We start from the raw sequence: 14720 nt of genomic DNA on the forward strand, positions 1-14720 counted from the left end.
CTAAGTATTTTCTAAACTTTGGGACTTTTGGGCCATTATTTCTTCAAATCTCTCTGCTCCTTTCTTACCCTCTTCTTCTGGGACTGCCTTGATGCATTAGTTAAGCTGTTTAATGGTACCTCAGAATGGTACCCTTGAACTCTTGTTACTTTTCTTGATTCTTTTTCCTCCTCAGACTTATGATTTCAAATGACTCCTCTTCAAGTTTGCTTATTGTTTCCTTTGCTTGTTCACATCTGCTCTGAACCACTCTTGTGAATTTTCCAAGTCGGCTATTGTATTTTTCAACCTCAGAGTTTCCTCTCGGTTCTATTAAAATAATTTCAATCTCTTTGTTTATGTGCTAATTTTGCTCACATATTGTTTTCCTAATTTCTTTTAGTTCTTTGTGTTTTCTTTTAGCTGTTAGAGCCTATTTAAGATAGTTTTTTTTTTCACATCAGATGGGTAATGTGCCAAGGTCACAAGGTTCAAGGGAGACAGACATCACGCAATGGCGTATACATCCAATCACCATGCTTATGAACCACAAAAGGATGTTTAAGACAGTTCTTTTCAAGATTTTGCCTAGTAAGTCTGATGCCTGTGTGTTTTCAGGGACTGTGTCTGGAGATTTATTTTGTTCCTTTGCATGAGCCATGTTTTCCTTTTTCTTAGCGATCTGTTATTTAAAATTGGGTATTAAAAAAATCAGCCACCTCTCCCAGTCTTTGCAGACTGGCAGGCAACACCTTCACCAATTAGCAGGGCAAGTTCTGAGCCTTGAGATCAGCCTTGCATGAAAGTTTGAGGTCTTCTCAGGTCTTTTCTGGACATGTGTCTTCCCTGGGCCTGTGTATTGCTCCATATCTGTGACTTCTTTTAAATGTCTTCATTTTCTTGAGTATAACCCCTGTTTCTTCTTGGACCTTCTCTGCTTTATTATGCTCCCCAATCAGTAATCTCTTGCCTCAGGAGTCTGCAGGTGTGTAGTACCCTTGAATGTTCCCGAGTCACACCCACTGCTCCCTGCCTGAGCTCCAGGTCAGATGCCACAGAAGCCAATCCCTCAGGCAGCCCCCACACAGGTTTGAACATTGCAAATTAAGTCCACCCTACTCTCTCTGATTTCAGGAAGAGAAGTGGGAATTGGGCTCCTTCCTCCCCCAAACTGTGCCGTGCCATGCCAGGGAGGGGGCAAAGAGAGGGCCAGTAAAAAGACCATGTTTCCCACCAATGGAATATGACTTTTTCTTGGTTGGGCATTTGTTTGGTTGCCGTAGATCTCTGACTGATTTCCAGAGCTTCTATAACGTCATTTTAGCACGTACGTGAGTGATTATTGAAGAGTTTGCTGGGAAGGTCCTGCAATTCTTAAGAAAATCTAGGAAGCTCCTCCTCACCCCTTCGGGCTGCAGCCCCAAAGTGAGTCATTCTTGAAGTTCTCTGGAAAACTGCTGTAAACCTCACATCATCTTAGGCTCTTGGCTGCAAACTGCCTCCAGGGAAAGATGACTTCTCTTCCACCTTGCAGATTCCACATCGTGCTCCTCCCAGGTTCTAACCCCTGCATGGGGAAGGGGGTTCTTGGAAATGGAGTCCCAGCTGCAGGGGAATCCTGGGGAGGAGATTGCGGGGGTGCTGAGTTGGCAGCTCATAGCCACAGCATAGCCCCAGCATAGCCCGAACCACTCCACACAGTCACTGGCACTAATTACTTGATGGAAACAAATATGTAGGAGTAAAGATGCTGTTTGTAATCCTCCTTGGTCTGTTAGATCCCTCTCTGCAAATATCCCTGTCTTGATGGCCATTTCGACACTTTAGAGTACTATATAATTATTTACTTAGTACTTTCCATCCAAGGGATTACTCTTTTATTTAAATAGACTATTTCAGAAGAAACTATATGAATTCCACAAATGGAAAAGCAATATCATTTTCAGTACATAAAAAAGACCTGCTGAAGAAGTGGAAACAGGGGTGCCTGGCTGACTCAGTTGCTGGAGCGTGCGACTCTTGATCTCGGAGTTGTGAGTTCAAGCCCCATTGGGTGTAGAGATTACTTTAAAAAAGAAGTAGAAACAAAACCACGTTCCCTTTCTAGCTACACATTGCTCCCCTCACCTAATCATTACCCTCTCCTACGGTAACCTCTCAAATTCCAATCTCAACCGGGGTCTTATGTCCTGGGGGTCCCTCCTCAGCTGAAAATGTTGATCCCACTGTTGCAAATAACTAGACACATCTGAGTCCCAGTCAATCCCGGCTGGAGCTGAATTTGGCTGGAAGGCAATGCTTTCAGGTGAACCAGATGAAGAAAGTGGTTTCATGCTATCCTTAAAAACGAGGACTCTGGGGCACCTGGGTGGCTCAGCTGGGGAAGTGTCTGCCTTCAGCTTTGGTCACGATCCCAGGGTTCTGGGATCGAGCCCCATGTCAGGCTCCCTGCTCAGGGGGGAATCTGCTTCTCCCTCTCCCTCCCCCCTCCCCACTTGTGCTCATGCTCTCTCTCATTCACTCTCTCTTAAATAAATAATTAAAAAAAAAAAGGACTCTGCCTTATGTAGCACCTTCTGTAAATGGGTTTTGGGCTCTTGACAGGGAGAGAGTCTATGAAGAAAATCCCAATCCATCTATGGGAATTTTCCCTCCAAATGAAGCCATAGCTCCTATAGCGTTTCAGGGCGGCAGATGTGGCAAGATTTTTACCCTCGTTGTGGCCGAGGGTGGGAGGGGCGGGTGGGGCATGGACTGTCCTCCCCCTTCCCCTTTCGCATAGATTCAGGAAAGGTGAGGGAGTTCATCCGGTTGGCATAGCCGGCAGGGGCAGAGCTGGACGGGAACCCGTGCTTATCTCACCACCACACCACGTGGCTCCTTGTTTGGGAGCTTCTAGAGACGGTGAGCAGGCTCTGCAGGGTCAGCTCCACTGGAGGGAAGGATGCCAAAGGAGGGAACTTTTGCAACTCTCTGGCGCAGTGAGGGCACCGAGCAAAGCAGAGCGACTGACCTGGACTCGCCTACCTCGGAAACTGGGCTTCATAAGCTGGTCTTGGGAGAGACCCTTTGCTTCCTCATGGAAAGTTGATCCCCAAGCTGATGCGGCAGCTTCTCTTGGAGAGCTCTGGTCGGGCAACCCTTGATCTCTAGGTCACTCCCATCTCTACGGTGGGTGTGGTCGCTTACTTCTCCTCAGGGGGTCTTCTGGGGAGAGAAGAGACGGAAACCACAGATGGAGACAGGTGTGTGGTATGTGAATCACCTAGCAAAGAGGTGAAGGGACTGATGACGGAGCCGGTGCTGGTTGGCACTTTGGAATCTGCCTCTGGGTGCAAAGTAGAGTCTTTGCCTCTTGAGCCTGTGACTGACCTTCAGTGTCCTTCCCTCCCAGGGAGTCATTTGAGCCAGAGCTTTACATGATGGAAGTTACCAGCATTCATAGAGTCACGACTATGTTCCAGGCACCAATAAATATTTCCTTGGCCAATAATGGCAAGAGCAACACGAGGATAAGCCTTAAGCACTTCTTGTCCATGAAGATGGCTATTAGAAAACACAAAATGGGATAAAACAGAAAACACCCAGTGCTGGCGAGGATGTGGAGAGATTGGAGCTCTTGTGCCTTGCTGGTGGGAATATAAAATGGTGCAGCTACTGTGGAAAACAGTGTGGCATGCCTCAAAAAAATTAAACGTAGAGTTACCATATGATCCAGTAATTCCATTCTGGGTGTACATCCCAAAGAATTGAAAGCAAGGACTGGAACAGATGTTCATACACCCCATGTTCATAGCAGCATTATTCACAAGGGCCAAGAGGTGGAAGCAGCCCAAATATCCGTCAACGAATGAGCGGATCCACACAACGTGACATACACAGACAAGAATATTATTCAGCCTTAAAAAGGCGGGAAGTTCAGATATGGGCTACAACCTTGAAAACAGTATGCCGAGTGACACCAAGGACAAATATTATACGATTCCACTTACACAAGGCACTCGGAAGAGTCAAATTCACGGAGAAAGGAAGTAGAATGGTGGTTGCCAGGGGGTGGCAGGAAGGGAGTGGGGACTTACTGCCCGATGGGGACAGTTTCTGTTTAGCAAGGTGAAAGGTTGACGGAGAAGGAGGGTGGTGATGGTTGCACAACGATGTGAATATACTTGATGCTATCGAATTGCGCACTCAGAGAAGGTTAAAATGGTCAATGCTAGGTTATGTCTATTTTACCATAAATTAAAAAAAAATATTTATTTAGTTTTTGTAGCTGAGGAGCGGGTTCTGGAAAAAGGGAAGCAGCCTGAAAGTTTCGCCTTGCAAGGATTCGGGTGCGCCCCCCTTGTCTCTGCTCATTCTCTTCTCCTGTGACTTCTTCAACACCCACTCACCACCGGTCATCCGGTGTGGGTAAATCTCACTCTCCCCCACTGTGTGCTGGAGGCTTGGGAGAGTGTCAAGGAGTTCACATTTTAGCTGTGGGTGGGGTGGGAAGTGGGGCAGGATTGGGGGGGGTGAAGACCTAGGCACCACCAGTGTGTCACGAAGCTGAATGTTACCAGGCTGAGGAAGTTAAGAAGGGGCTGCAGAGATGTGGGATAGTGGGGACTCACTTCTGGCTGGGATGGTGAAGAGATGGGCGGGGGGGGGGTATGGAAAGGAGCAGTAGGAGGCTGATAAGAGGAGTTGGAGGGGGATTCCTGGAGGAAGATACAGTGTCAACAGGGGAGCAATAATGAGAATATTAATAACACTTGCTCCATGCCGGGTGCTGTTCTAAGTACTTGACATGTGTTATTTCATTTTATCCTCAGAGGGGCAGGTACTTTTAGTAAGCCCATTTTATAGATGAGGAAAGAGAAGCCCAGAGACGGTAAGAAACCTGTCAAAGGCCACACAGCTCTTTTTAATAAACATGCAGCCTGCACGGAGTGGGTGTGGCCATCCACTTTTAGGGATCTTTAGGTCCTAGAAGTTAGCAGGAATGTAGGGTGGTGAAAGGGAAGTGGTAGACACGAGAGAGGAGAGTGTATCAGGACTTTCAACACAGAATGATAGTACGGGCACTGTTTCAATAAATGAACAAATCAATTCACAATCTCTTCTTTTCCAAAAGGAATTTGAGAGACGGTAGCAAGTGGGAATCTTCGTGGGGCAGATGAGGGGACCGGAGGCCAGTGGTGGGGGGGGAAGGTTAGGGGTGGGGGTGCTCAGTGTTGCTGAATATGAATATTAATTACCATATTAGCCAACCTCCCAGATGGCCCCCCACGATCCCTGCCTCTTGGTATTCATGCCCTTGAATAGTTCCCTTGCACACTGAGTAGAAATGACTTGTGTCACTGATACGATACTGTACAAATGATGGAGTGCCACTTCCACGGTCAGGCGTACAAGACATTGTGGCTTCCACCTTCCTTAACCGGGGTCATCTGCTCTGGCGACAGCGGCTGCCATCTTGTGAGGAAGCTCAAGCAGCTCAATGGGGAAGGAACTGGGGCCTCCTGTCCACAGCCGCATCCATGTGCCACCTCGGGAATGGATCTTGTTTCAAGCCCAGTCAAGCCTTCTGATGACCACCATTCACGGCTGACATCCTGACTGCAACCAGACGAGGAACCCCTGCACCAGTCCGCTTTCAGTCCCTGCTCGCAAATCCCTGACCTAGAAAAACTGTGCAAGATGATACATGTTTCTTGTGTATTTCAGCCATGACGTTTTGGGCCTAAAAACTGGCCTGAGGTTAATGATATATATACAATAGATAGCAAATGTAATTGCCCAAGTGACTCGTTCTCTGGCCCCTGTCTAGGCTATAATGTTCCCTTCAGCAGGGAAGCATGTAATGGTGGCTGAACTTTTAGCTTGAGGAATGTTTCATTCCGGCAAGGCAGAGAGGAAGCTGGCGGAGTATTTCTTACATGCCGATGTGGCTACCGTATTCTTTTTCTCCCAGGACACCTGCCCACAGTTGCTCCTACTTGGCTGCCACTTACCCCCCGTGGATGTGGCTGTGCCCTCTGGGCGAGAGGAACCACCAGGGGCCACATGAAAGTGTCAGCACTGGCCCAAGAGCTCCGTAGAGGGTAAGGGCCGGGTCTCCTTGTCCCTCTGGTCCTAGCCCATGCTGGGTTGTCATGTCTTGGCTACATGACCTTGTACTCAGCCAGGCCCTGGTGATGGACGATAAGGTTGTTTCCAGTTATTTTGCTGCTATAAGTCATGGTGCAGGGAATATAATCTGGAAAATGTCTGGCATACCCATAGGTTAGCTTCCTGATAGTGGGGAACATACATTAGATGCTCCAGTTCTTGATTTTCTAAGTCTGGGACATGCCCCTATGGCAGGAGACCCAGGAGCTGTAAAGGGAGGGTGAGCAGGTGGATACCTTAGTTAGAGAAGGGCAATCATGCCCTGAGGCAGGAGGATGTGGGAGAAGCTTTCTGGAGTCCCTTTCCTATTGCCAGCTCCCCAGATTGGGTGACATTTTAAGTAAACAAAGGCCGTCGGGAGGGGGGATGTGGCCAGAGGGATCCACGGACTTTGGCGAGAACGTGTTGGTCCCACGCTATTGCTGTTGGATGGGTGCGTGTGTGCGCGCGAGTGCACATATGCACACAAGTGTGTACGTGGGTGCACATGTGTGCATCTGTGTGTGTGCGCACGCATTTCTTTGCATATGTGGATACGTGTGTCTGTTCTTTAGGTGCCGTGTGCCAGTTTTGAGCCCTCCTCCTAGCCCCGTCCGGACTTTCTCTCTGCAGTACCCCGGACTGCCTTGTGGTGTCACCAGAGTGCACCTCGCCCCCGCGGGAAGGCCGCAGAGGATGCACAGGCCGGAGGCCTGGAGCCAGGCAAGCTGGCCTTCCCCGGGTAGAGGTGGGCCCCTGAAGGGAGCCTTGGGTCTTTCTGGAGGGCAGCTAGTGCAGGCCTGGGTGGGCCTGCCTTTCCTACCGCCTGGAAAGGGACGTGGGATGAGCACCATGTGTCCCAGGCTGCTGTGGCCTCGGAGGGTACAGGGAGAAAATCTGGCTCAAGGTCGTGAGCTGTTACCTCTTCTCCGTTGGACTGAACTTGGAGAATACACTGGTCAGGAGCGAATATGGGACACAAAGAGGCCTGCTGGTCACAACGTTTCCGACACTGAGGCCCAACTGCCCAACCTTTTGGGGCTGTTGCATTTTTTCTCACCCTCTCCCTCCCCCCGCCCATCTGTGTCCCTGCGGCTTTCCAAATGGGCCTCCCCCTCCCCCCCGCCCCCCGCCCCCCGCCCCCCAGCAGACTGCTCTCCGCCTCCCCGTCCGGTTCGGGCCGCTGGTGGGCACGTTGCTCTAGGAATGGGAACCAGACTTGGGCAACCCCTGTGCCCAATGCCGTTTGCACAACTGGGAGCCTCTAATGCACACAGCATGGTCCCCAGGCGCCCCAGACGGGTGTGGTTAGCCCCGCCAGTCACATGGGCATGTCTGGCAGGGATTGCCGCCCCTCCCTAACCAGCAATTAAGCCTGGGCTGTGACAGCAGCATGGGACCGGTGGGTCTCCGGTGGGCTGGGGTTTTCTTCCTGGGCGGTGTGTGGGCTTAGGGCTCTGGGGGAAGCTGGGACGAGGCGCTGGGGGTGCAGCCATGGGAAAGGGCTGGGGCATGGCTGTTTCTCTGAGGCCACCTTCCCGAAACCATCCCAGACAGGCTGTCCTGCCCCTTGTTCAGCTCTTGGGCCGCTGACCCCAGAGCAGGGAGCAGGAGTCCGCAGTGGGGCACGGGAGGGGGAAGGGCCCATCCCTGGCCTCTGCACCGCCTTTGAGCTCCTTCTGAGGCTTTCGTTGGGCTCTTGTGGGACATGGTGTTGTGAGGGAGCTGTGAGGGTGTTTCCAGCACAGAGTGACAAGAAGGGGGAGGAAGATGAGGAGGAGGGACAGATAACAAAGGAAGGGCGGGAGCTCGAGCAATGTGCGCCTAATGGGCCTTACCTCTACACAAGATGACTGTCTGTTATATATATATATGTAATGAGAAAACTGTCTTGTTTTTGTAAGCTGCCAGGGTTTGGGCCCCCAAAGCTGCTCCTCCCGTGGGCTGAGCTCCATTTTTGGCTGAAAGTGGCTCCTTGGGCCCACAGCAGGGGAGGGAAGGGACTCTTGAGAAGCTGGGGCCCTGGTGGCCACAGCTCAGGGGGGCGGGCGGGTCCTGAATGAGGAGAAGCCTGGCCTGCGTCCGTCTGGAGGGACCCACCAACGAAAGAAGGAGAAGAAAGCTGGGGGAGCCCCCTTGCCTTAGGGTCTCTGTGACTGTCGCGGGGCCCTAGACATTTGCAGCACTGACTTCCAAGGGGCTTCTGTTTGTCTGTCCTGCCTGCCCTGCCTCCCCACCCCCGCAGCACCCAGCCATGGGAGATGGACGAGCTGGCAGCCCGCCTGAGAGGCCCTTTTGTGCTCTTTGGCTGGAAAGGTCTCCTGTGCAGCTCAGAGAAGGGGATTTGTTCCTTTAATTGATAATGAATATCAGAAAGGTCATATTTACATTATGAGCTGGGTGGGAATTGTGTGTGCCAACAGTGAAAAAAAAATCTCACAAAAATAAATGACATCCCACTCTCTGTGTTGGTGGTGGCGGCCGGGGGTGAGAGGCGGGTGCTCAGAGGTGGGTGGGGGGGTCCAGGGAGACTGAGAACGGAGGAGAAATAGAGAGTGTTGAGAGGGGGAGGAGAGGGGTGGAGGGAGGGAGGGAGGACACACGGAGGGGAAGGGGGCACAGAGAGGCAGGCGGGGATGGAGGCCAGAGGTGGAGGCCCAATGCAAGGCCGCCAGCAACCCCGGGGTTTCAGTGCGGGTCATGGGCAGGGAATGCGAGCCACTCCCACTCGCAGGACCAAGCCATCATCCTCCTGGGGGCACTTCTTAAATACCCCATGTGGCCAGAGCGAAGGGCAACTAGGATCCCATCCCTGCGGTGTTCCAAGCTGCCGCAGGGCTCCGCCACTGACCTCGGGAGTAGCTCTTCCATGTGGCACCCCAGGCCCTGGGCCATAGGCCCAGCCTCCCCTCCGCCCGCCCACACCCTTTCCCCTGGCAAGCCCCGCCTCTCCCCCCAAGCCTCACCTGATTCCTAACAAAAGGCCCTCTCTGTCCAGACACCCCGCCTGCCCCGCCGTGGGACTTCCCATAACTGCCTGTTGCATTGCTCCGGGCGGCTCTGTGTGCTCCCTGGGGGGGTGGAGACCTGCCAGGGCCACCGCTGCCTGTGTGCACAGAGTCACGTCTGTATCACGGATGCGGGCCAGCCACCCGGGGCCAATTTGTTGAGTTGTGTAGCACAGTGTAGTCTCTTCTAGTAGAGTCCCCAGAAAAGGGTCTTCTTCCTTCTTCTTGTGCATGGGGGCTTTGGGATCTCTTGGGACAAAGGCCTGTTGGAAGGGTACATCCAGTTTCTGTCAGAGGCTCAGTGGGGGGAGGGGATAAGCCCGTTGAGCCTCAGTTTCCCCCTAGGTGCATTCTGATGGGAAGAGCATCCCCAGGAGAGGTCCCCTGTGTCTCAGGGTGCTGGCAGCAAGCGGCCGGGAGAGCTGGGAGAGCCAGAAGAACCCCCGCCCTGTTCTCCTCCTGGCATCGCTCCTCCTATATAAATATATATAAAAAACATATATTTTATAAATATGATCTTAATCTATTAAAAACATCTGCTTACTGTTACATTTAATGTTCTAATTAATGGTATCATTAACTGCTAATAACCACTCTCATTAATTGACCTCGCCTATGATCAAGGCTTGGCTTCTTGGGTTTGATTTAATCTTCATGACACTGGGCAGGATGGAAGGCCGGGAAGCTGCCCCAGGGATAAGCCTCTTGGTGGAACCAGCACAGAATGGCCCCCCAAAAAGGGCTGGACCTGCCCCTACCTCCTGGGCTCGGCGGGCTTCATTTCTGAACACTTGGATGCTTCCCGAGGTCACTGACAAGGAAAGGTTAGAGTCAGCGATTTGGGGACATAACTTGCAGCTGGTCCCCTGACGGGGGAGTCCAGCATGGCATCCGTGGGGATGTGATGGACGGCAGGGGAAACCCAGTTTCCATCCACACAAAAAGGTGGAGATTATCAGCACAGGAAGAGAGCCATGTGTGCGTGTGTGTGTGTGTGTGTGTGTGTGCGCGTGCGCGCGCGCCTGTGTGTTTGAGACAGAAATGGAGATGTGGGACTTCGCATTTTTCAAGGCAGAAGAGGGGAGTTACTTTTGTTTATTTTTATAAATAATGTTATCATTTTTTTCTTTGAGAATATAAAATCTAAAAGCTATTTTTGTGCCTATTCTTTTCCGTAAATGGTATCACGCTGTAGTTATTTGTTCCTGTCAAAAGGAATTTAGGGGCAGGAGAGAGGGGGGACCCTGCCAGCACTCTGGCGGGGCCATGCTCACCCTGCTGCAGGACTGTGTGGGGGCGAAAGGCCCAGTGAGGCCAGCCCAGGTGACAGAGAGAGGGGTGAGCGAGGTTTGAGCATCGTGGGAGTGATCGTGTGTCTTGTCATCAGCAGACAGGGAAGGAGCAGGGTTTACATGTGCTCCTGTAAGCCCTTCCCTGGGCCTGTAATAACTCATAAAGGATAAAGGAGATAAAGGAGACCGACTCCTTATTATATTTTATAATAACATTCTAACATGATAAAAACGTGTAAGCGTGTAGTCATATATTTTTAAATAATTTTTTAGTTGTGAAAGTAACATATGACAACAGAAAAGTAGGAGGTACTGAAAAACATGGAGCTGACCAAAAACATGAAACATGTTCCTACTTAATAGAAAAATTGTAGTCGTCTATTTTATATAAATATGATATTAATCTATTAAAAACATCTGGTTACTGTTACATTTAATGTTCTAATTAATGGTATCATTAACTGCTAATAACCACTCTCATTAATTGACCTCTCCTATGATCAAGGCTTGGCTTCTTGGGTTTGATTTAATCTTCACGGCAGCGTTTGACACGTGGCTCTTTACTATTCCCATTTTCCATGCAGGAAAACTGAGGCTCTTAGAAATGAAGTGACCAGAACCGGGTTGACTATACAGCCCCAGCCTTTGGCTCTCAAGCCCCCAGTCTTAAGGCTTGCGTTTATTATGTGTCCAGGGGACTCAGGGTGTAAACCCCAGGCTCCCCTGCACCGTGCTGGAATTTCCTAGGGTTGGGTGCTTGGGTGGGTACAGGCCCCCTTCCCCCCCGGAAAGGATAGGGCGCCTAATCAGGAAGCCCCATTCCACATGAGATGCCCCACAATTAGTCAGTTCCTGCTTTCGGATTTAATTCTTCCCCTAATGTGCGTTCATCATGTAACTCAGGAAAGATTGGTATTCAGGGAAGAGGCGTCACAGGCGGTAATTAAACTGTCTCCACTGCCGCGCTCCGCCTCGGAGAACAGACCTGTTTGATTCCGCAAAGGAAATCATTGGTATTTTAACAGGAGGCAGGAAACTTTTGATTAGAGAGTGATAGATAAACAGATCGATGCCTTTGCTGGCGACATTTTCAGCTTCATTATTGTCACTGGAAAAGAGAAAGGGGTAGGGGGGCCGGCCCGAGGAAGATGAGAGGAGATGGCAGGTGAGTCCTGGGGAGATGGGGGGGAGGGGGGCTTGGATGGGGAGGTGCTGGGGGAAGGGGCGGCTGCTGGGGCCCCAGGAGGATGCGGCTGCCCCTGGTGGCTGGGAGCTTTGTCGCCTCCTGGGGATGGCAGGAGAATCCCCCCTCCCTCCCCTGCAGCGATGTGGCATAGCGGCCCTGCAGGACCTGATGAGATTCTCCTGGCAGCCGGCCTTTCTCCCAGCCCCGCAGCCCCTGCGCGTTATTGCTGCTCTCTCAAGGTCAGGGGGAGTTAAGACCAGAGATTATACTGTGTCAGTGGTGCCTTTTTGAAATATGACTCAGTGTAAGCTCTTTCCACACCAGAGGAGAGATGCCAAAATCGCACTTCAATCTCGAGCTCGCAACAGGCTTATTGGGATTTTAGCAGGGCTCTGGCGAGATAAGTCTGTTTCTTCTCTCAGGGTGCCCTTTTACAAACTTTGGTTAAGTGAGGCCATAACTTAGCGAGGGCAGGTTTCCAGACGTCACGGATCCTGTGCCCCGCAGACAAAGCAGGGCCACCCAGCGCCACTGGTCTCCGTGCCAGCGCAGGGAGGGAACGGGGCTCTTCTACCCACGTGCCTCCCAGCCCGGATTTTACTCCCGGGCTCCAATCACAGCCTCAAGCTTCTCATCTGTAAAATGGAGACAGCACGTCCTTCTCGCAATGTTATCCCAAGACTGAGGGATGATGTAGGAAAAACACCTGGCCCTTGGTAGGTGTGCAATACATGGGAAACCCATTCTGCTTTCCCTGATTTGGGCTCTTGGAGGGACGCTTTCTAACCACGTGTTGCAGCAGAACTAGATTCAGAGTAAATTGGAAGCCTCGGGGAAACAACCCTTCTGGAGCCTGAGCATTGCTGCCCCTTGCAATGGCTGTCTGGTGTTTTCTCTATTGTCTCTCACATCTAGTCCTCCTCCAGCCTTCCTCCACTTCCTTTAAGACCTCTAGTTTTACTCCCAGTGACTGACCTCTCCCCCCACTACTGGGCATGCTCTTGGCAAAACTGTCAATCAAGGTGCTTGGCCAATGGGTGGGGAAGTGGCTCAATTTCAGCCAATGAGATTCTCCTATTGTTTGACACCGCCCTTCCCTCCTGGCCAATCGGTGGGCACGTGACCGGAGCTCAGCCATTAATACTCGCTCTCTCATGATGAAAAATGGCTGGAGCTGGGTTCCGATCTGAGGAGACTTTGTACAGGCTCCTGCCTACCGCTCCCCACCCCCGCCACCCCGCCCCGGCCAGGTCCCTTTTGAGCCTAGTACTTTGTCTTTTCCTTTGATTCTGAGAGCTACCCCATACCTTTCCAGACAGTTCACTTATCTGCTTATGCCAGCCAGGGTTGGTCTCTGTTGCTTGTCACCCAAGAACCCTGATGGGCGCAAGTTGTCTCTCTCGGGTATTAAAGGAGCCAAGTGGAACCGAGAGTGAGTATCTTCCGGTTATTCGTGATGAAGGAAGGGAGGACAGCCCCCCAGGCGCCGTCTTCGCCATCCTGCGGAGCCGGGCTGATCCAGGACGCACAGGGGTCAGGAAACACTGTATGAGCAACATCAGCCTGACTTCCCTGACCCCAGGGACACTCTTCTAAGAGGGGTCCTTGGCTTTGCCCTCTTAATGAATCCCCTCATTCTCTGAGGCCCAATCCATTATTCAAACTCTGGTGCTCAAATCCATCTGAGCCATCTTCCTGCCTTTGCTTGTGCCCACATCCCATCTTCTGCTCCAGGAGCTATTTTTCAAGATGTGCTGAATTTAGCCATCAGGGTCCTCCTTGCAGGAGCTACCCCTGATTTGGGGCAGGGGGTGGGGCTATCATGGCCAAGGGGACTTATCTGATTCTTCTCCCTCAGGGGCAAGAGTGTGTGTGGTGGGAGGGGACGCGCCTCCCTCCCAGTCTCCACAGGGGCTCAGCCCCTCAGTGTCAAACTCCTCTTCCCTTGGGTGGGTCAAGTCTCCCCATCCTCACAGCACCCAGGCCTGCCTTGGGTCGTCTGCTCTAGTCCTGACCCTGGCCCAGAATGAAACTTAGGGGCTGAGAGGGGCTTACCTCCCTTCTGACTGCCTGCTGACCCCTGATTCATTAGCCACTTGGAATCAAACATTCCTGACCAGCCGGCTCTGGTGGGCACACAGCCAGGAGATCCGTCAGGCCTGCCTGATGTATCTGTGGCCTGTCTCACCCCCAATCAATGCCATGTTCTTCTCAAACAGAGGCTCCCTGTGATAGCGCATTGATTTCTGGGCGGTGAAGAGCCCAGCGCCTCCACACTGCAATGCTGAAAATCCCATTGTCTTTTCTGGCCCAGCCCGGCCAGTGGTATTTCTCCCCATTTCTTTGGGGAGCACTCTGCCGTTTCTAGAATACAGCTCTGGCTAACGCTAAGGCTCCCCATGACAAAGAAGGAGAAGGTATGACTGTCGTCTCCAGCATGTGAGACAAGCTGCCTCCTAAATGCTTTAACCTTTTTAAAATTTCTAATTTCTGTTTCTTCCCTCTGATTGATTGATTGATTGATTGATTTTTGAGAGAGAGAGAAAGTAGGGCGAGGGGCAGAGGGAGAGGGAGAGAGAGTATCTTCAGCAGGCTTCATGTCCGGTGTGGAACCCAACGTGGGGCTCGATCTCACATCCTTGGGATCATGAGTCGGACACTAACTGACTGAGCCACCCAGACATCTCCCTTCCCTCTATTTCAAAGGCCTTTTTTTTTTTTCCTACAAGTCATGAAACCCAAGTCAAACTAGGAAGAAAGGAAATATTTTGGCTTAGGTAACTATGTTTTGGAATCTAGCTTCAGGCACAGCTATATCCAGGAGCTTAAACCATGTCATCAGGACTCTATCTCTCAGCCTCTCTCAGCTCTGCTCTCCTTCCTTTGGCTTCATTCTCATGGCAGCGGGATGGTGGCCAGCTGCCCCCCAGGCTGACTTCTGTACCCTCAGAAATAAGTTCCGTGAAAAGAATGTCTCTTCCCTGATTATGCTAATGATAACCCTGGAATTGACTCTCTTTCCTCTGGTTTGTCTAGATTGGGACGTGTGCTCATCCTCGGGAGATTCAACTATATTCAACTCTATGGTATCTAGAAAGATGTGATGCTCAGATTGGTCAGACT

General features: G+C 51.4%; 1 non-coding gene across 1 annotated transcript; it reads right to left on the reverse strand.

The window, feature by feature from the left end:
• Positions 1–437: 437 nt before the first annotated feature.
• On the reverse strand, positions 438–538 carry LOC123798483 (small nucleolar RNA U13). Its single transcript, XR_006781315.1, has one exon. It is a non-coding gene; the product is annotated as a small nucleolar RNA U13 (small nucleolar RNA).
• Between the last annotated feature and the right edge of the window lie 14182 nt (positions 539–14720).

This window comes from Ursus americanus, chromosome 21, assembly GCF_024610735.1.
Source record: "Ursus americanus isolate L20-20 chromosome 21, mUrsAme1.1.p, whole genome shotgun sequence".
Classification (NCBI taxonomy): Eukaryota; Metazoa; Chordata; class Mammalia; order Carnivora; family Ursidae; genus Ursus; species Ursus americanus.